This window comes from Lynx rufus, unplaced genomic scaffold (assembly GCF_022079265.1).
Source record: "Lynx rufus isolate CCGP_SWC_20201006 ecotype Redwood Valley unplaced genomic scaffold, mLynRuf1.p SCAF_9, whole genome shotgun sequence".
NCBI lineage: Eukaryota > Metazoa > Chordata > Mammalia > Carnivora > Felidae > Lynx > Lynx rufus.
The window spans coordinates 8,497,146-8,520,161 of NW_025814897.1; the positions used below are offsets into that span (position 1 = coordinate 8,497,146).

The window sequence follows — 23,016 nt, forward strand, 5'->3', positions numbered from 1 at the left end:
AACGTGCCACCTTAGGAGCAGTTTTAAATTCAATAGTAAACGTTCGTGATTCTCAAAATTCCTATGTTGACCAAATGTGGTAAATTAGGGCAGCCACGCTGTCTGGTTCAGGTAGAAAACCAAGCACATGACTGTATGACACAGCATATTGAAAACCTTGTGTTCTGCTCTCCGGGGGCCTCCCACAAATGCTGGAGAAAAAAAAGAAAAAAAACAGGAGTCATGCTGCTGATATAGAATCTTGTGGTAACTCCATCAAGAGAAAGAAGTCCTGGGATTGGTCACCAGCACGTATCTCGTGCCCTCTAGTTTCCTTTCCCTACGAACTCAGCATTAAAAAGCAACTCTAAGCAGTCCCTGAAGGACCTGGGCAAGGATGTGTTTTTTCCCCTCTGTGTCTGTCTTCTACAGATCATGCTGTTTAGGGGAATGATATGATTAAGAAAACTTTACATTTTGTGGATGGTTGGAATTAACCAGAATTGTCTGGAAGACACGAACCGAATGAAAAGTCACAGCGGTCGTCTGGCTCTGGGCGCAAAGCTCTTCAACCAGAGGAAGTCGAGTGCTGGCCAAAGGGCTGGGGCTGAATGAAGCGCATGGAAGGGACCACTGACATTGTCTCAGCTGAGTAAGGTGAGTGCTTTGGTGGAAAAGGTGGAGGCAGGAGAGAGAGTTCTCTTGCATCCTCAAGCACATCCATTGTATACACACATTTTCAAAGAGGAAACTTCGAAGGACGTTGCTAGGAAAGTTCTGGATAGAGTAGAAGCAGTTGCTGAGGGTGTGTGACACTTTTCAATCTGAGAGTGGCTTATGGGCCCTCACTTTTTAAGTCCCTGGAGGTCTTAGAAAAGGCGGCTGGCAATTGGAAGTTCCAGGCTGAGGGTAGTCAGGTGGGAGGTGATGGCCATCTCAAACTGTCTTTTGAAGTTCAAATGTGAATATAGGTGTGCAGCAGTCTACCTGGGAGCTATGGTTTAGAAAGAAGCGCTGCTCTTTTTTTTTTTTTTTTAAGTTTATTTATTTATTTTGAGAAGGAGAGAGAGAGCACAAACAGAGTAGGGGCAGTGAGAGAGAGAGGAGAGGGAGAATCCCAAGCAGGTTCCATGCTGTCAGCACAGAGCCCGATGCGGGGCTCGAACTCACGAGCCACGAGATCATGACCTGAGCCAAAAGCAGACACTTAACCGACTGAACCACCCAGGTGCCCCACGAAGTGCTGCTCTTGTACCCATTCTCTCCACCCTGACCAACCCCCTGTCCCTAATCTGTTCTTTCCAAAGCATTTGCTTTTAACTAGTGAGGCTGTCCCAAGGCTGTAACTTCTGTGGAGCTGCGGCCACTCAAATCCTTTTCATTATGTGCAATTCACAGTCACAGCTCGAGGTCCAAGCTTGATTTTATAACTAAAATACAGATTGGTTGTCTCTCCAGAATTGGTCATGGCAAATGTGCCATAGTTGCCAAATGCCTATTTTGAAATTTTATTGTCAAGACATTGAAAGTTTGATCCTCAATTCCACCGTCTGCAAAACGAAACGTCGGATCAGGCCAAATGAGCTCTTAATTTTCTCTCATCAGTCTTATATTCTCTGAACTCATGGATTTTCTTTCCTGTATATTCTTTTGCTTCTAAGTTAATATAATCTGGACTCAAAAAGAGAGACATTCCCTAATACTTATTTGTCTCAGGGGCACAGAAGCATTTTATTTTTGTTAGAGATTTTCTTTCAACACTTGTTGACTTAAGACGAATAACCACGCCTGGTTATTCTTATAATAGTGAGCGTTCAAAGTTTTCATACCCTCTCTGTAACATAAAAGTCTCATTTATGTAACTATTTGTCTCTTCTAGATAAGGCCATAAAACATTGCCACATACATATTCCACTATTACCACAAATACATGCCTAAAACCAAAGTATTCTCAACATTTGTTCAAGAAAGTAGTTTCCCTACCCCTAAGCTTCCTCTTTTGCCCAGTCTGCAATACTAAAGGTTTTACATTTACACTCACAGAGTTACTTTGGACTTCTCCCGTTTCTCACGTCTGTCTTGGTCAAGTGTATGCAATCATTCACAAAGCCTCAGTACTTTTCAAGTCCCAGTGCGTCACTAAACTGTCCCTTCCTCTCCTTCACTATTTACTTCAGTATTTCATGTCTGTTCTGCCGTATTGGCTGTCAAACGTGTCTCCCTGCTCATACCCAGTCCCTCCCCTTTCCAAACCATCCAGTAACCATCACAATATTTATTTTCCTAAAATAGGATGTTCTCCACGTCACCCTGCCTTCAAAACTCTTCACAATTCCACAAAACCCTTCCAATTCATTGATACGCCTTTCCCCCTCCGCTCTGTTTATCAAAATACTATTCCTCATCATTATCCAGCTTCATTTTCTTGTCGTTTTGAAGCCCAGGCTCTTCTTCTATGCCAGTCTTCTCAACTGCTCCAACTGAAGGCAACCCTTCTTTGGTCTGAAATGTCATTGGATTTATGACCCATGACACACACTAAACACTTATAAATTCTCTTGTCTTCTTTGAACTTTCATGTGTTTTTATTTCCCCAGCTGCGTCGTGAGGTAACTAAGGGCAGTTACCATATCGCGTTCTCGCAGTGGGTCCTGATTCCAGAGGGAGACTGTGCTCCCACCCGTGCACTGTTACTGACTGTGATCTTGGTCTCAGTTTTCTCATCTGTGAAATGGAAATAATGATACTTACTTCCTCACAGGGGTTTCGTGTGCCTAATAGGAGACAACACATGCCAAGTCCCTAGAATGGTAAGCATTCACAAATGTGGGCAGTTGCAATAATTATTCATGTCTCTTAGCTCCAGACTACCTAATATAGTGCCCTGGTCTGTAACTATGCTTAATCAATACTGAATGGAATTCAGTTGAGTCAATGAGGGAACTAAGACTGTGTGGGTGATATATTGTGGAGTAGGGGAACTCCTGGCATCACTAAAATCATGCCACAGATGCTGTCACTTATTGTCAGCCAGCCAGCCTCTTTTTAGGTCCCCGCCGCTCCCCGATACTGCACAAGAGACTTCTGAGGGTTTGGCTCAGCGAACAGGGGATGATTTCCCAGAGCATCCCTCCCTGCTTGCCAATCAAAACAGACCGGGCTGCAGAGATCAGGGCGCCAGACAGCCTGAGGGTCTTAAAGGTGATACTAGAAACGTGGACCAGAGAGCTCTCGTGTCCCAGAAGAAGCCTACCCGTCTGCTATTTCCTTTAATAGGCCCCAAGCCCGGCCTGCTGGAGCGGAAAGCAGGCTCAGCGAGGTGTACCTTTTCCGTCTTACAGTTACCAGGATGTCCATGGGCACCAGCCAGCAGGATGCTGTCAGCTGGGACCCCGTCATCCATAGCTAAAGGGCTACAAATGTTGGCCAAATAAGTGGGGACACCTGTACTGCTCGACGGAGCCATAGAGGCAGATTTTTTTTTTTTTTTAAGAACTGGGAACTATAAAGTTGTAGCCCCAATAAGCGGTATGGATGTCACTACCATTAAGTAACCCAAGCAAATTCAGCAGATCCCGGCTTAAATCACATATGCTCTATTGAAAACAATTCAGAGAGACAAGAGAGAATTTCATTAAAGGTGAAAAGTCTCATCATCAAAGGCATGACGGTCCAGTGAAACAAGGATGTGCTTCGGCCGCAGACAGGCCTGTATATCCTTCCTGTTCAAACCGTGTCGTTTCAGCAAATTTTTCTAACCTCAATTTTCTGAGGGATAAAGGGGATAATAACACCTAGCTCACGTGGCTGTGGTGACACACACATGAGACAATGCACTTAAAGCGGGCTACCCAGTCTGTGGCGCATGGTAGGGACACAAGCCACATAAATTCCCTTCCCTTTCACTCCCAAGGCGGATTCATCCGGCCCAAGGCTAGGAGTGGGGCAGCCGCTGAGAATTCCACAGGCAGGCGAATACGATTATTTGAACATTACTGAAATGTTGACCTAAATTGTGCCGGCGGTTGGACTACTGACAGGAGAGAAAAAAAGGCTCTCTGCTCTCAGCGCTCTTCACTCTTGCAACTCAGCGCACAGGGCTGTCCGTCTCCTCCCAACCTCCAGCGGGAGATCTGGATTTATCCCGGGTTTAACCTCGATTTTGACACACTGCCATTTCCAATAAGGCCAGTTTCCTTGCCGAAAGAAGTCCTTCCCCTGGGTGAAATCCCAACAGCTTCATTTGTGTAAGTTCCCTTATTGGTCTTGCTAACGCGGGTGTGGTTTTTCCTCGTTACAGAATATTGATAATAAGCAGAGGAGCACGGGCAACTCGCCCTAAGTAGGCAGCCTGTCGGTTTCCCTGCCCGCCCAGGGAATGAATGGGCCGCCTTATTGCTGCGAGGACGAGGTGTCGCCGAGCAGAGAGGCGCCCTCCCGGACGGGGCTGGGGGGCGGGCCGGGAGAGGAGGCCAGGACCCCCGGGCCGGGCCGGGGGAGGGCAGGGGTGCGAGGGGAGGAGGCCAGGCGGGCTCGGTGGAGCCCGACAGGTTCCCGTGGCTCCCCTCACCCCTCTCCACGCCTCCCGGGTTTTCCCCTTGGCTCGGGGTTTCCTGTTTCAGTTCTCGGTGATCTCCAGCAGCAGGTGCTGGTTTGCCAACCTCGGCTCCAGAGGAGGCGAAGGAGAAGGAAAAGAGGGAAGGGGAGGAGGAAGCGGCGCGGCGGCGGCGGCTGCGGCTGCGGCTGCGGGCGGGCGGCCGAGGAGCGAGGCGGCAGGCGGGAGAGCCGGCTTCGCTCTCGCCCGCGGAGCAGCGGCGCGGGCGGCGGGCGAGCCGAGGCCCCGGCGCGCGGCCGGCCGGCCGGGCGGGCGGCATGGGGGAGCCTCCCGCTCGCCCCGCGCCCTAGCGGCGGCCGCGGCGGCCCAGGGCGGAGGCGAGAGGCGGCCGGCCGCCGGAGGGCCCCGGGGCCGCCCCGGCTTCCAGGGCATGTCGTGATGGCCGCGGAGAAGAGACCGCAAGTAGGTTGAGCAACAATTCCGCGTGCGCGCGCGGCCGGGGCGCGAGTTGTGCAAGCCCGGGGGAGGGGGCGCCGGGGCCGCGGTCCGCGGGGAGGGAGAGAGCGAGGGCGCGCGGGCGGGCGCGGCTCGGCGCGGGGAGGGCCGGGGCCGGCCGCCGTCGCTTGCGGGCCCCGCCGCCGGCGCGCCGCTTCCTCGCGGCGTCGGCCATGCCGGGCTGCGGCCGCCAGGTTTGTCCCCCCGGCGGCGGGGGAGGGGGCGGACAGCGGCCGGAGGGGCCCTGCGGGAGCCGCGCGAGGGGAGGGCGGCGCGCCGGGAGGCCGCGCCCGGGCGCCGGGCGGAGAGGCCGGAGCGGCGGCGCCGGGCGAGCTCCAGGCCCGGGCGGGTCTGTCCCCCCCCCCCCCCCCGGAGGACGGGGAGTGCGGCGGGGAGGGGGTGGGGGGGGACCGGACTGAGCGCCCGCGGCTCCCGCAAGCTCGGGTGGGGCCGAGCGGAGAGCCCGGCCCGCCGTCTCCGCGGCCGGAGCCGTCCTCGCCGGCACCTCGGGCCGGGTGAGGCCGGAGACCCGGGCCCCGCGGCCTAGGGCAGCGGTCCACTCCCGCCCGCCCGCCCGCCGCGGGGCTCGGCCGCCGAAGATGGAGGCGAGCCCGGGCGCTCCGGACGGAAACGGACCCACGGCGCTGCCCCTGCGGCTCTGGGCGCCGCGCGCTCGCGGGGTGAGGCATCCCCCGGCACCTCGGATCCAGCCCCAGCCCTTAGCTTTCGTGACGCGGCCCCGGCGGAAACCCCTCCGGCGTCCCCGTCCCTCCTGCGCCCCGCGCCCCTCACCCCTCGGCCCCGGGGCGCACCCCGGTTTTCACCTCGCGTTCATTTTAGACGGGCCGCTGCTTCCCACCTTCAACCCCCGACACAGCCCTGTTCCACGCCGAGCTCGGAGAAAGGATCCCCGCTTTCCTTCCCTACACTGCCTCCCCTTTCACCCCTTCAACCCGTTCAGAAGCAGCCTGAGCTTCCAAGTACCGATTACTCTAACTGGGAGTCTTGCCATTTGGGTAACCGTTAACAATACTGGTTTGTGCTCCGTGCTTTGTGATAAAGAGATGAAATCTGAATCCAGATTTAGTCAAAGTTTTCCTATTGGTTGCAAGGCTGGGTTGGAGTATCCCCCAGGCCGGTGAGACGCTTATTGATTCAGATTTCTTTTTTCTTTTCGTTCTTTTCTTTCCTTTCCTTTTTTTAACCATCTTGGAATAGTTACAGAGACACTTGGGCTAGTATATTTAGAAATTTGGTAAAATTCATCAATTCTTGACTCATTTCCTCGTTGAGTTTTTCCATTGCATCTTCTAAACGGGAAACAGTGGATATGCCTCAAACACTTTTTGGGCTTTCCAAGAACCACAAGAAGTCAGCAATACAGCGTTCTATCCGTATCTATCTCTATAGATAGATAGAGGTATCTATAGAGATAGATAGGAGGTATCTATAGAGATAGATATGTATTTAAGTCTACATATGTTTAGGTTGCAGAAGTTTGTTTAGGTTGTAGAAGGTATGACTTACATGTATTTAAACACTCCCATTTAAGTTAATTTTAATGGCAGTTTCTTCATCTTGGTGTTACCGGACTATGAACATAGCTTCGCCAAATATTTGTAAAATTATCTTACTATCTTACCTCTCTGTTCACCTGTTTGCTTCCAATTTGGCGTTCTTATTTTACGTTATCTATACCTGTCTCTCTGAAGATACCCTTAAATATCGGAATGATCTAGTAACTGAAATCTAGAATTTGAAACGTTTTGAAATCTAGAATCCAAAACGTTTTGAGTTAGAGTTTTTACTTAAAGAGTGGGTTTTACTTTCCAAGTACTGTAAAATTCAACCTCGGGCATCTGGCCATCACTAAAGTACTGGAACATTACAAACAAAGTAAACTTTTTAACCAAACGACAACAAAAAGGCCGTTGAATTTAAATCTCCCTTTGATAATGAACATCTAATGAAACTAGTTGATTAACAGTGGAAAATATTAAAGAATAGGAAACAGAAGCGTGGAATGTTTGTATTGTTGATGGGAGTTTTTATTAGTCACTTCCTTTTATTAAGTATTTGTTGTAATTATCAGACGAATAAAAATAACCTATTTTATATTACTGGCTTCTCCGGGAGCTAGGTTTCACAGGTTATATCTGCCAAATTGGGCCCCAGGTGCTTCATGGAAATTCTATTTTTGAAGTATTTTCCTCATTCTGCACCTGAGTTACCTTGTCTTCATTCTAACAGACCACAATGGCTTTTACATTAATTTTAATTACCGTAACAGACGTAAAAGTGTTGCTATCATTTTATAGCTTTCAATTCCTTTTCTGTACCCTCTTGCAAGTTTTTATACTCTTTCTGGGCTTTTCACTGTTTTTGTGCGTAAATTAGAAGAATTCTCTCATTCTGATGGGAGAGCGATTTTAAAGGAACAAACATAAGATAATAAGTAGATTTTTTTTTTAATCCTGTTAGTGTTAGAATGTAGGATTGTAAACCAGTCTCCAGTTATTGCTCCCTGGGCACCAGTAAACTTTTATTCCCTCAGCAGATAATTAATTTAGTGTTGATCTAGGTGCTGTATAAGGCCCCTGACCTCTAGAAGAAGAGACATTAGGAACAGCTAAAACATGGTGCTGGATGAAATGGACTAAGGGGGACAAACGAAGAATAGGAAATGCAGGTATTGTAGTGGGAAAGGCTCTTGGCCAGGTCTCCAAAGTTAAGATTCAAGCTGGTAGAGCGGGATAAGAGTCCCTTCCAAGCGAATACTGTGAGGCAAGGAAGGCGGGGCGTGGATGGGCCAATAGGAGCAGTGAGTGGCAAACACGGTTTCCGGGTATAGCTTTTACTGGACAGAGAAATAGTAAATAAGGTCAGTGAATAACAAAAAAATGTATTAAGTCAGGTTTCCAAATGCAAACCAAAGTGAAACCAAATTTAGAATCCTGAGATGCTGGGGTTTGATCTCCAGTCTACCAAACGTCATAAGAAATCTTGTGTCTCGGAGGTGCCCGCATGCCTCGTGGACTTACAACGTCTGAAACACCCTGATTTTTACAAAACTTGAATTTTAAGGTCGACCAGAAGACCTGTTATAATATTTGCTGCTGTTCGTAGTTTGGAGAAATGATGGACAATTGAATTTTTTTTTTTTATGTATTTCATCCCAGAATATATCTCCAGTGTCTTGGGGAAGAGACTTTATAGGGCAATTGAGCTATTTAAATGAGGTGGCCTGGGAAATGTGCGCCGTGTCTGTCACATCTGGTGCTTTATGGCATAAAGGTAGCTTTCAGATCTGTGATCTGGAGACACCAGTTCTCCATCCTTGCTGTGGTTTTTGTAGCTGACATAACAGCTGTTATGTATTGTGTGCCGATGTGCCCGACCCCATGCTTACACACTGCTCTTCTGGTCCTCATTCTATAGATGAGGAAACCCAGACACAGCGTTCAAATAGCTTCGAGTCACACGGGTAGAAAGTTGCAGAAGGGAGCCAGAACCTTTGCTGCCTGACTCTGAAACCCATGCCCTTACCCCTTGGGCAGTTCTGTCTCCCTGTGATTCTGTTTTTACTTTGTTCCCTAAGACGTGTCATCGTGTGTACATATGTAGACACACATCGTTTGAAAATTAAGAGATGCATGATCATTAGCACTGATGGGTCTGGAAGATGAGAAGACATACACTAACTTACTCTCTGCCAAGTACTCCCAGGTCTGGACAATATGAAATCCCGTCTGGCCGAAATAGTTTGGAGGCAAGGACTGTGTCTTTTCAGCAGATTGCTTAGGGTCCCTAAGAAGACAAACCTGAAGACAGTTTTAGTCTGACATGGGGAACACTTCAACAGAAATGTAGTCCCACCAGAAGGAGCATCTTTTGGCAGAAACCACAAAGGTTTTTATGAGTAGTGATTTTTACTGACGTTTACAACACTTTTTTCTGGCTAGAGTAACGTCACATGCTTCCTGGTAAAAGACTCAGAAAACGTAGACAAACGTAAACAGTTTTTTAAACCTCTATGACCCAGAGCTTGCTAAAAACACTACGACGCATTTCTCTCTTTAACTTTGCTGTGTACCAGCAAAGGATTGTTTTACTTCGTTAAAATGAAAATGGAAAAATAATCCCCCCGTAAAGCCTAGTGTATGTGGTTTTACATCACAGCACTGACAGTGATTCTTAGGCTCAGTGAACTGCCCACAAGCAGATGTCTGAAAAGTCAAAGTGTTCTGCCTTCAAGGTAATTACCCACTCCTTAAGGGTGGATAGGGAATAAGCGGAAAATCCCAAGGTTGTCCTGTTTGCCTGGAACATTGTCCTGTTTGCCTGGAACATTACCTTTTCTTCGGCTCCTGGCTCACTGTCGAGGCCTCTGCTTAGATCTCATTTGGTTTGCTTTGTTGTATTTTTAAGGCTGATGACAATAGGTAACACTTAATTGTGCCAATCATCGTTCCAGGTGCTGTCCGTGTATGTTATACTGCACTGCCCTTGAAAAAGTATTTATGGCCTCTTTTTCTTTCCTCCCCTGATGAAGAAAACAAACCACAATGTGGTAAAATAACTTACGGAGGTCTCACAGTTAATAATGGCAGAGCCAGGGTTCCAGGTTGGTCAGGTTTACAACCCCCTCCTTTAAACAAATATTTAGGGCTCTGTAACCTAATGTGTGTTAATAAATTTGGTAACGTGAAATTTAAACAATGTGATGGAATCCTCTTTCTTAGAAGTTTGGTTCTAAAAAGCTTGGTTTCTAAAAAGTTTGGTTCTAGAGGTCTTTTTCTTATGCAGGTAGAATGATAGAGCTTTGCCTCCCACCTTCCCATCCCCAGGTAGCATACACTAAGGATTTTCTCAGGATATTCAAAGTATTTCAAACATTTTCTTGCTAAGAACATGTCATTTAATCCTTATTCTGTGTGAGTTACACACGTTTTTCCCCCAATATTTTAATATCATTATGCTTTAGTTGAACATCCCAATGAAATGTTTTCTGCACCTGGGTCCTTTGGAGTCATAGAAGTAATGCTCAAACACAACAAGCTTTAAGGTTTTTGATTGCCAGAAAGCTTTCCAGAAAAGTTGAATGGATACGTATACCTGTTAGCAGAGAGAGAGAGAGAGAGAAAGAGAGAGAGAGAGAGGAGAGAGAGAGAGAGAGAGAGAGATTGGATTTCATCATGTTTGAATGCACTATGGACTTTTTGGGGCACCTGGGTGGCTCCAGCGTCCATCTTCGGCTCAGGTCATGATCTCACTGTTGGTGAGTTCGAGCCCTGCATCAGAGTCTGTGCTGACAGCTCAGAGCCTGGAGCCTGCTTCGGATTCTGTCTCCCTCTCTCTCTACCCCTCCCCCGCTCACACTCTGTGTGTGTGTGTGTGTGTGTGTGTGTGTGTGTGTGTACACGCCCTTGTCTCTCAAAAATAAATAAACATTAAAAAAATTTTTTTAATAAAATTTTTGACAGTTTGCTAGATGAGCATTGATACCTAATTTTAATGCTGGTTTTTTTTTTCGCCTTATATTTTAAATTGTTTAAGTACTACAAGTTGGTTAAGAAAAAGCAGAGAGAGAATGAAAGCCACCTGGAATCTCCTTACCCAGAAATAACTAATGTAAATATTTGGATGAATCCTCTATTTTTTATTCCCATAGGTATACTTTACAGAGTTTTTACTTGGGTTTTTAAGTAGAAACACAAGCGTTCCATAATCTCCCAGTTTTGGGCAAAATTATTTGCTTGCTCCCCTGTGTTTTCAAAATATTACATATTCCTCCCTAATCTTTGAATATTTGTCTATGTTTAACTGTTTACTTCTTTCTTTTCTGCTTTTTGCACCTCTACTCTTCATCTGCAGACAGAAAGTACTACCTAGAGCATAGATTTGTCATAACGATATACTGATAATACAAAATGTTGATAACAGTACCTTATATGCGCATATGATTTTTTTTATCTTGTTTTAGGTTCCCTGAGGGCTAGGACTCTGTGGTCTACATTGTTCTAACCCAACTCTGATACAACGCTTGGCACCTAGTAGATATTTCATGAATGTGTTGTTATTGAAGGGCCACATAGCACTTAAAATGAACCTGCTAATGTGGGTGGGATGAACAAAAGCCTGTGGATGGTGAAGAGATGGTCACAATAATTGATTCAGAGCAAATAAGAGAATTGGTGCCCAAACTGTAAAAATTAACTTAGAATGAATGATGAGATTTCTTGAGGGGCCATACAGGTTTGCATTCTAAGAATATAATTAACCTTATCTACCCCACTTAGCAGGGGAAGGATATTATAAAACTGACTTGCGTAAAACGTTTATTCTTAAAGTCTTCGAAAAGCGCAATGTTTAAACTGTTTTAAGTGGAAGATTTTGTATGCAGACATGATAGTTTTCTACCTTCAAATAATATGCAGCTTATAATTTCACTTACTGTGAAATCTAATAATAGCTAACATTTATAGGGCACTAACTCTGTGCCAGGCACCGGTATTAAGCACTTTATTTACATTATCTGATTTAGTTTCACACAGTTCTGTTAGGTTTATACTGTGGTTGTTTTGCCTATCTGCTAGGTGATGGAACTGATGTCCAGAGATGCTTATAACTTGGCCAAGGTTATCGAGATTTCTGGTTTATCCTAAAGTAAATGGCAATACTTGTTCATGCCTTTTTGTTTGTTTGTTTTTTAAATGGCGGGGGCAGCAGGACCTCATGATGTATACTGATTTATATCAGCGAATTCTTTGGTCTTCTTGATGTTATCTGTTCCTTGCTGACACTGCCCCTCCCTCCCTCCCACTAAGCCGGGTTGGACAACTGAAGGCTTATGCTGCACAGAGAAAGCAGGTGGGACCTCAGAATTGCATCTCAGCTCTGCCCTTCCCAGACCATGACCTTAGGCAAGCCTCAGTTTCACTTTGACTTTTCTCAGCTATCAGACACTGTGTACTTCGCAGAGTTGTTTTTACTGAATCAAGATCATGAGCACAGAAGCGTGCCAGGCACTCAGGATTATTAGAAAATGCTTTAGCTGTATCCGTTGATTTGATTGGACAGAGATTTGGTTTGTTTTGTTTTTCTGTCTCCTTATTCACAGGCTCTTAATCATGTCCTGAGTGGTTGGGATTCCCAGGTAGGAAAAGCCTATAAAATTGAGTTTGCCGTTACTGCTTTTAATATGTCAGTTTGTATTATAGATTTTCCGAAGGGCTTTCAAATCTATTACTTCATGTTTTTTAGGGTGAAGCTAAAATTAGTTTTTGTTCTTTGTTCTTCGTCATCTGTCCTCATTTACTATTCAAAATTATGTGGGTTTATTTTATCCTTATTCTGTGACTTAGTCTGTTTCACATCTTGGCTTTTACTTTCTAGCTCATTTTTATTGTGTGCTTACAGGGAACAAGTTCCCCATGTAATTGAGGCTTTCTGCTTGTTGTTGACTTAGACATTTTTGTTCTACCTTTGAATTGTCATTTTTGTTAATTGCCTCACTGATGTGGCGATCTTCTATATTAGATAACTTCTGGAATTTTGCTATAATTTTAAATGATTAGTACAGACTTAAAAGGCTTAAAACGTGCAGTAAATTATCTATGTTGATAAAGCAAGTATTCCTGTTTTTGCTAAGAGAGAAAAGTACCTTAAGTAGCATAAAAGTCATGGGCATAAAAGTATGTTAAAATTGGCAATATAGTGCATAGGAAGAAACACTCTGAGGTAGCGGAAATATTTTCTAAACTGCATTTCTATTATTTTGATACTTCACTTTATCTTTTAAAATTAAATTTTGAGTTTCCTTAACACCTTCACTTTATCACATTTTTAGAATACAGAAAAAAGATCTAAAATGATGCTGAAAATCATCTGTGATTCTCACCCAGAGATCATTTTGGTATCAGTGTTGCCATTTTTAAACTTTTAGCCCATATAAACACATTGCTTGTGTTGAGAGAGACAGAGAGAGAGAGAGAGCTAGCGGGGTAGGGGCGGAGAGCGAGGGAGACGCAGAATCCGAAGCAGGCTCCAGGCTCTAAGCTGTCAGCACAGAGCCCGACGCGGGGCTCGAGCTTGTGTACTAAGAGATCAAGACCTGAGCCATAGTCAGGTGCTGAACCAACTGAGCCACCCAGACGCCCCTGATTCTGTTCCTTACAAATTCCTAGATGTGTCGTGAAAATTGCACCATTTTATATTCTTAGTGGCGGTGTGTCTGTCCATTCTTTGTACCTGTTACTATTTCCCCACATAGGCTAGCTTTGCTCATTTGAGAGAGAAGAATGGGCATGATGGTGTTAAGCAGCTCATTCTTTGGAGGCAGAGGGACTGAGTTTGAATTCCTTTTCTGACACTTACTGGCTATGTGATCTTGAACAATTTTTTTATTTCCCAAAGCCTCAGTTTTTGGGTTTTTTTTCCCTCTGTAAATTTGTGATAGTAGTACCTACACTCATGGTACTGTCCTATAATAGTGTGGTTGTGGAGATTAACAGATGATGTGTATTGAAGCGTATGTCCTTGAGAGATTTTAGCTGTCGTTATTTATTATAAATGAGATTTCCCATCATTATCTTTTATAATTTGGTATGCCTATATTTTATACCTGGTATATATAAAGGAAAAGTTACTCATTTTTAAATAACCATCTAGCTACCTTACTGAACTCTTTTATGTGTACTCTTAAATTGTAGGACTTAGTTCCAACACCTTTTCAGTCTGAGTCTCTTGATTTTTCAGAATAGGTAATGGTGATAACAATAATAACAATTTTTTTCAGTACTTCAATTCTACTTCTTATATTGTGTTGGTTGAATTTAGACAACAGTGTTGATGAATAGTAGGCATTTGTTGATGACTTGGGCTTATTTCTGATTTTAATGTGACGTCTTCTCTGGTATTTCACTTACTAAATGTCAGTGGCTGTTGCTTTCATAGATAGGTAGGAATATATACACATATTCCTGCAAATAAACATAAAAGTCAAATGTGAGAAACTTGAAAATAGATTTATATGTTACGGGAGGATTCCCTTAAGTTACTTAATCCTTAAGTATCTACTAGGCACATCTTCAAAAATATATTTTCAGTGTTTAATTCATATTCTCTTCTTTTTTATTGAACATGCAATCAATCAATTTAAATATATCTTCAATTTCAATAAGTTTGAAATATCACTGCTTTCAACGTACTTAATGATTCGATCCGTGTCTCATTGATACACCCTTCAAGACCTACTCTTGTTTTCACTATTGTCCATTGTTGTATCATATTTGAATGAAATGAAATCATATTTGAGTAAATGAAACAGTTTTGCCCCTGGAATAGAACCTTTTATTCAAATGAAGTCTCAGGATCAGGGTCCCAGCGTCCTCGTTATTGAGCCTCTGAGGCCTCTTTTAGAACACTACTTGAAAACTTCTTCCCCTCCGGAAAGATTCAAGTAATTTCTAAATCCCCCAAACTGACAGTGCCACTGAACTGACATTTTCAGAAGTTAGCAGGAGAACTACCTCGTGATCTCATGAGGTTTTATTAGATTTTATACTGAAGTCCTAACTTAGCATGTTTACAGAGATGATTAAGTATGGCAATATGTGCTACAATGAAAATACGGTATTCACAAATCTAGGTAGTATCTTTCTATCATGAGGTTACTGAAGTTTTGGTCCTTGAGTCTCTTCTTTTTTCTACATTCTTCCATGTATCCATCATTACGGTTTAAAACCCCGTCAATATGCCAGGGATGACCAACTTTATCTCTCTCTTATGCAGCTGCCTTGACACAGCTCCCTTTGGATAGCTATTGGTATCTGAAATGAAAATCATCTACAACAATTTCTATCCTTCCAAATCTGTCTCTTTCCAAGCCTTCCCTGCTTGAGTAGTCCTTCATTACCTTCTTCTCAGCTGCTCAAACCAAAAGTCTACCAAGCCCTTGATTGCCCAGGTCCCTCCTTCCTCTTCCACAACCAAGCCGGCGCATGAGCCTTTAATCCATACACGTAAGGAGTTGAGTTAACAAGGTTCTTCAATATTAGAAATATCTATTATCATAAAATAAAGTCTACCCGGGTAATGTGTGTTGTGACAGTTTGAGTATGCTATGCAATTCACTTTATATGTAGAACTTCTATGGATAGAAGTAAGATTATGCATATATTTGGTTAGTTTCTGTGCTATTTTTGTTAGATTTTGTCACCAGCATTTTATTAGACTTTTAAACCAGTCACATGCTCTCCATGGTGTCCAGTGCCCTCAAATAATCTAAGTGAAGCTGGATGTTTTGAGGTTTTGCTGGAACACACCCATGGAACCTGTAGGCTCAGCAGCCTTCACCAGGAATGGAGTCGAGGGTATAAATCTTTCACAAGGTTGTATTACTTCCATGGTTATTGACACTCGTAACCTTTTCTTAAGTCAGCTTTAATGATGGATTCTTAATTGATTGGCGTGAAGATTTCTGGGAAGAATCCTTTCCATCTCCATGAACATGACGTGTGTAACATTCCCTATCTGCAGAACTCCCCACCTCTTGGTCACAGTTTCAGGGGGGTTGTCATTCATTCGTGCATTCAGAACCACTCCTCCTTAACTGGTTCTCCTTTTTCCTTTTTGCTTCCTAATTTCTTTGTGCTTTTAATTTTATTCGTTTGTTCAACTTTATTTGGTTCGCTTGCTCATTTTAACCTTTCCAGTTTAAATTTTTAATTCCTTTATTTCTTGTCTTCTATTAAAAACAATTAATTTTTCTTTGAGTTTCATTCTGGCCACATCCCATAGGTTGTAATTTTTTTTTTTTTTACTTCTTTAACTACAGAGTTATTTGGAAGAGACTTCTAATTTATAGATCGGTGGTTTTTAAAATCTGTTTTTGGCACTCTGCTGCTAACTCCTGTCTGTGTATCATGGTCAGAGTGTACTTCCATTGTCGAGGCTTGGGTTTTTACTAAGTGCCTTGAAGAAGGTAGGCTAGTGTCCATGGCTGTCTGTATCTTAACTTTGAAGTCAGGCGGCCTGTGGCGAATTACTCTGTGAGTACTTGAGATAAGGGTCATTGTTACCATCGTTATTATGGCTTAAATACGAATACACCTGGGAGGTTAACGCCCTCATCATCATTTAAGGCCTGTGGATAAGAGAAGTAAATCTAACATTTTGCATTTGGGGGGCTTTCTGTCATCTGTGTGTCTTAACTTCCAAAATGAGCTGTTTTCACAGTTGGTTTTAAAAGTGTTTGAGTTGCTTAAGCGGAGCTCCTCTCCTCCTAGATCTCCACACTTCTTGGCCCTGGTACCCACCCTTCCTTTGTGCTCTCTAGGATGTTCTGGGGGTGGGAGCTGAGCGAGCACCTGTGGCTTCTCCATGGTCCTCCCTGTGCTCTTCACTGGTTTAACGGTGTGACAGGGAGCGTCTTCCGAATCCTCCCACTGCCCCCCTCAAGACTGGAAAGCTTTGGAAATAAAAATGAACTGTTCTTTCCTGACCTGTGTATGGATGGCTGGATAAACTGGCCAAGAGGAATGGCAGAATTTTTTCCCATTCTTGAAGGTGGGGAGTGGTGGCAATTCTAGTGGCTCCTGTGAGAAAATTAACAAATTACTCTGTTTCTGAAGGAGAACCAAGGGCTTCAAATTACTGCCTTTTTATTTCCCAGTAAGCCCCCTGCTGTCCAGTGTGCTCTGAGGTCGTCTGCTTGCATTCGGGGGAGAGCTGCTGATTGGTCCCCACACGTCCGCGCTCTTCCCCTTTCAGAGAAAGATCGCGAGCTGGGAACCAGAGCCTGCTAATGTCCGTACCCCGTCCACAGATGACACAGATTTTCTGTACCGAGACAGACCCTAGACTCAGAGTGCAGGTAGCCGTTTAAAGTATGATTTTGGAGGAACACCAGGAATCCGCTTGTTAGGAGAAATCTCGCAGAATTGATGCTGCGACTTTGGTCGAGGGAGGCAGTTTTCCTGCTGGCCTGGGCGGTGGGCAAGCACGTGCCAGGCTGGCAGCTGCAGCTCGGCCTGGAGGCCACCCCGTGCCGCGAGAGCACCTGAGGGAAGCCGGGGCAGGTGGAGAAAGCACTTTGGAGCTCCTGGGTGACAGCCAGCAGCCAGAATGCCCGTTTGGCAAGTGTGCTGCTGGGTGCTGAGTGTTGGGCCCGAACGCTCCTGCGAATAACAGGTAGATCAGCAGTGTTTATTACCCACCTTGGTAGCAAATGAGCGCTTAGATTCTTTGTGCGTTTCAGTAGATTGGGTACCTCTTCGATGATCAGCACCTAATCCAAGCAGGACAGTTCAACATGGATTCACGTTTGGTCAAAATAATTTTTCTTGTCACCGTGTGCTAGCCTCGGACTCGATTTTGTGTGTATTATCTCTACAGAAATAATCCAAACTGGAAGAATAGATAAAAAGATGAGTTACTTATTTTAGAAATACTAGTTCAGAAGACTGATTAATTTGTACACTTGCCAAATCTTTGCTTCCCAGTAATGTAGCTTTTTGTTTACCGAACCAAATGGGTTAGGAGTCTCTTGGAAGAGTGAGGAACGGGATGAGCTGACCCTGCCCTCCCTGCACCCTCCGTTCTCTGTGCACATGCGTGCACACGTGAGCAGGGAGGAGGTGAGGTGCGGGGGCAGGGTAGGGGGGCCGAGGACCCACAGTGTGCTCATGCTGTCACGTTTCACCGGCTTTCATCAGCTTCCCCATCTAAGTAGTCATTTGCTCTAATGAGCTGTCCTTTCACCCCGTCCTCCAGAATCCTTCTCACTTAGATGTGTGATGACTTCTTGAATTATACAAGCCTCCCGGCGCCCCCAGTGGTCTGTCTTTGCGAGTTTGGGGTTTTTGGTGGGGGAGGGACTGAAGCAGCAACATAGGGAGTCTGTAGGCGCAGCATTAAGCCCCAGGTATGGTGAGGGCTGCTCAAGAAGGTGGAAGATGTGTTAGAAAAGGAGGCAGGAGAGCAACAAAAAACAAGCCCCTGCTCCTGAGTTTCTTGCCGGGAGAGGCTTTTTCTCTCTCGCCCCCTGGCAGTCCTGGCCCCCTTGGTCGCACAGAAGCAGGGACAGCCTGAGAGTTGGGGTAACATTAACAGGCTTGTAGTTGTTCTCATTCACTCATACACAGATGTGTGCACCCTTTCTCTCTCTTCCCCACTGACTTCATTCTCCTGCCTTGCGCTTCTTAAAGAGGAGAAACCTCATCCTTCTCCAACACGCCCCCCACAGTCTCTTTCTGCGTCTTATTCCTTGCCTGCCGCCAAACTTCTCAAAAGGATACATGTGCTGTCCTTTCCTCTTCACACACTTTGTGGCTGGGAGTTGTAACCTGTGGCCTGCGGTTCCCCGGGGGACCCATGGGCAGAACACGCGCCTTTTGTCATGTTGGGCAGGAGGAAGTTTACGTCTTTGTGTTCCTGGATCTCCTATATTCCTGATATTCAGCGTTTCCCCCGATGGTGAATGTAAGCAATAAACCCGGTATCAAGAACAGCCTACCTGACTTTGTCACCTGTAGAAATTGCAAACGTGTCCCTCTCTGTTTCAGTTGAGGTAGATTCTCTGAAATGCCTTTTTCACTGTTAGCTGCAAAATCTCGGTCCGTGTCAGGTCTGCTGCTGCATCTTGTTCTTTGGGATGTATGTTTTTATTTTACGTATTTACCAGCACTTCTTTGAAAAGCGATCTGTAGACTTCATTAGCCCGCGAAGGGGAGGTCTGGCACACTCGGAAAAGGCATCTGCCGTCCACCCCTCTCTCCGTCGCCCTGGAGTAGCTCCCTGTGAGGCCGCTAACTGCCTTAACCCAGTGTCCTCAGCCTTTTTGCAGGGGGTGTGTGTCATTCGCTGCCCTCGATTTTTTAATATTTTACTTCTTCTTGGTCTAGACCCATTGGCTCTAATTGAGATAATATATCCTGTTTGTTTCTTTTCTTTTTTCCTGTGTAGCTTTAGGTACCTGTCACCATTTGCTTGGCCCATTATAATACCTTCCTGACACGTCGTCTTTGAGTTTCTTTTACCCCCCTCAAAACCAATGCAGCTGGAGTGATCCTAAAATGTAGTTAGAAACACATCATTCCTGAAGGTTGTCAGAAACCTTCAGGGGCTCCCCATTACCTTTCTAAATTGTGGGAAGAAATAGACCAGTCCCTTTAAAAAATTTTTAATTCCCATATAGTTAACATGCCATGTAGTATTCATTTCAGGTGTAGAATATAGTGATGATTCAACACTTCCATACATCGCCCAGTGCTTGTCACAAGTGCCTCCTTAATCCCCTTCACATATCCCCCCCTCCCACATACACCCCCATCTACCTCCAATCTGGTAATCATCAGTTTGTTATCTGTAGTTAAGAGTCTTTTGCTTAGTTTGTCTCTTATTTTTCCTTTGTTCATTTGTTTTGTTTTTTTTTAATTAAAAAAATTTTTTAATCTTTATTTTTTGACAGAGAGAGAGAATGAGCAGGGGAGGGGCAGAGAGAGAGGGAGACACAGAATCTGAAGCAGGCTCCAGACTCTGAGCTGTCAGCACAGAGCCCGATGCGGGGCTCAAACCCATTGGCTATGAGATCATGACCTGAGCTGAAGTCAGACACTCGGGCAACTGAACCACCCAGACATCCCCGTTTGTTTTGTTTCTTAAATTCCACATATGAGTGACGTCACATGGTATTGGTCTTTCTCTGACTAACTTATTTTGCTTAGTATTTTACTCTCCAGCTCCATCCATGTTGTTGCAAATGGCTAGATATTCTTTTTCATGACTGATACTCCATTGTGTGTGTGTGTGTGTGTGTGTGTGTGTGTGTGTGTGTGAGAGAGAGAGAGAGAGAGAGAGAGAGAGAGAGACATATTTATTCATCAGTAAGTGGACACTTGGGCTCTTTCCATTTTTGGGGGGGTGGGGAAATACCCACTAATGAAATTAGTGGGTCATAGGGTAGCTCTGCTTTAACTTTTTGGGGAACCTCCATTTGTTTCCCATGGTGGCTGTACCAGCTTACATTCCCACCATCAGTACATGAGGGTTCCTTTTTCTCCACATCGTCGTCAACATTTGCTGTTTCGTATGTTTTTTCATTTTAGCCATTCTGACAGGTGTGAGGTCGTATCTCACTGTGGTTTTGATTTGTATCTCCCTGTCGATGAGTGATGTTGAGCATCTTTTCATATGTCCGTTGGCCATCTGGATGTCTTATTTGATTTGGAGAAATACCTATTCAGGTCTTCTGCCCACTTTTTAAATTGGATTATTTGGTTTCTGGGTATTGAGTTGTATAAGTTCTTCACATATTTTGGATACTAACCCTTTATCAGATATGTCATTTGCAAATATCTTCTCCCATTCAGTAGGTTGTCTTTTAGTTTTGCTTCCTTCACTGTGCAGAAGCTTTTTATTTTAATCTTGTCCCTATAGTTTGCTTTTACTTTTATTTCCCTTGACTGAGGAGATACATGTAGGAAAATGTTGCTGTGGACCATGTCATAGACATTACTGCCTGTATTCCCTACCATCATCACTGTTTAAAAAAAAAACCTTCAATGGTTTCCCAGTACCAAAGTTGAAACTCTAGTATGGCCTCTTTCTAGCCTCTTCTACAGCAGTAGAATTAATCAAACAGCAGTATTAATCACACAGTGTTCTGCATATTTTATTATCTGTCACATCTCTGGGCCTTCAATCCTGTTCTCTGGGCAAAAATCCTTTCTCCTCCCACCTTACCTCGCTCACCACCTTCCCCCCAGCCACAGACACATACACCATAGTCTGGGTGGGACTGACATCACCGTCTGTCTGTACTCACCTCTCAGAACCTTCTCAAATCATAGCCAATGTCCTTGTCTCTTGTACCCTTATGTGTTAATAGCATTAATTTTGACATACCCTCTACTGCACAGATGGTCATTTATCGGGTTTCCCTAGTACACCTTTATATCCCTTAGGGAGCACTTGTATCCGTGTTTATATCGTCTCTCATCTTCGCTCAGCATTATCCCTTTGTCCCAGCGGGTTTTAAATACACACTTGCTGAGTGAGCACGTGGACTCCTGGAACCCAGATTTAAGCGCTCATGCAGTGTGGTTGGGTGCTCACGGACGATGCTAGTTCCCTGCCTTTCATCAGAGCATTACTTCTTAAATGTATAAATGAAATGTGATCAGCTACCTAACTTCCATAAAAATGCCCTAAGAACCGAGGTGCTCCATAATTAATGATGTTACTATCGATAAAATCCCTCAGTCATAGGAATTCTTTCTTTTCATAAAAGATTTTGTTCAATAGCAATTATTTAAGGGAAAAATTATCACAGCTTTAATTGTTCAATAGTTAATAACTTCTAGGTCTTAGGAGAAAGCTAACTCTGAAAAGTGAAGCAATTTATTACTTTAGGAAAGTTCTGTGGAACTTTTAGGAAATTAAAATGTTAATGAAATTATGAGAGAGGTGGGAGGGGATCGCCTTGTCTAGAGCCATTTATTTCACAGCCCACCATCTCAATTGTTAAACTGAAGGAAATGTTTTCTTATTTTCTACAAGAAAAAAAAAAATCCTTGTTTCCTTTCAGGTGCCTCTCATTACTTTCTTCTAATTATGCTTCCATTTTCTCCCTCTTCCGTTTACTCCTGCCCACCTTCATGCCAGTGTTTTTCTTCTGAATCACTGGCTCCCAACCACCTTTATCATCATGTTCCCTTTTGGCTTTCCCTCAGCATCTTGTAATTATTTTCACTGGCCGAGATATCATGACCCTTCAATCTTCAGCTTTTCTTACAAAAAGCTTGGGTATGTTTGGCTTTTCCAAACTAAATGTTTGGAACTAAACTAAACTAAGTGTATTAACTCATTTAATCTGTGTAACAACCCTGTGCTGTTGGTGGTATTGTCCCCATTTTCTGGTTAGTGAAACTGAGAGCAATTAAATAACTTGTCCAGGTTACTCAGTTGTTGGAAGAGGGCATGGTATGGTGTTGGCTTTTATATTCATAAATTAGGAGGTCAGCCTCTTTTTCTTTGGACCCTGTGGTGGAACAAACTCTGCCCTGGAATTTATTGTCAAGGTTCAGGGACGTGGTTCAGAATAGCACTAAACCAGACCTGTAGAAATAGTGGTTCCTCTATCGGAAAGCATGGCCCACCCAGTCTAGTCAGGCACTCTCTGGTACACTGACCGTATCCCTTTGCTAACAGCAAAATTGTGCCCAAATATGGCAAAGCAAATACATTAAGGAAAGTGACAACACAATCTTATATTTGATTCAAAAATTCTTGGGGAAATGTAAGCATATATAATCCACAAAATGTAATTGTGTTTCTATATTAGACAATCTATTAATATAATTCATAATGTTAGTAAGCCAAAGAAAACAGTATGATCACTTTAACATATTAATGCAATCCACATTCCTGATTTTTTTCTCTGTATCTTTCATGTAGGAGGAAAATGTATTTCTATAAGTGATTTTTCAAAGGCTCTATATAGTGTGATGTGTATATGTATAGTTGTATATAAACAAAGAATTGCATATAGCTCACACTTGCTGAATGCTTACTATGTGCCTGACACCATTCCAAGTGTTCTATATTAGCTCATTTAAATTTCAGAGCAACCATATCACATCTTTATTTTTTTTTCTATTGAGAAAAATGGGGCCTGGCGTGGTAAATAAGCTCAAGGTGAGGGATGTATGTGTTGTATATCTGTATGTGTGAACACCACCTAGCTGGCAGTCCATATATGCTTAATAATAAACTCCCAGAGGCATTCCCATCAGTATTGGGAAAAACACAAAATAGCCAGTGTTATATAATAATACAGTGTAATTAGACAAAAGGATGGAGTAAGAGATCTAAACATTGGTAAGAAAGAGGCCATGTGATGATTTTACGTTATTGTATGTATCTGGAAATCCCCAGAGCCTCAGAGAGACACTGATGGAAACATGCGGAGTTCACGGAGGTACCTA

General features: G+C 44.1%; 1 protein-coding gene across 1 annotated transcript in view; it reads left to right on the plus strand.

The window, feature by feature from the left end:
* The first annotated feature begins 368 nt into the window (after positions 1-368).
* ZC3H12C (zinc finger CCCH-type containing 12C) overlaps positions 369-23,016 on the plus strand; it is an 87,425-nt gene continuing 64,777 nt past the window's right edge. The window contains exon 1 of the mRNA XM_047071158.1: positions 369-636. The gene's annotated coding sequence lies outside the window, so the exon portion shown is untranslated. The remainder of the gene's footprint in view (positions 637-23,016) is intronic.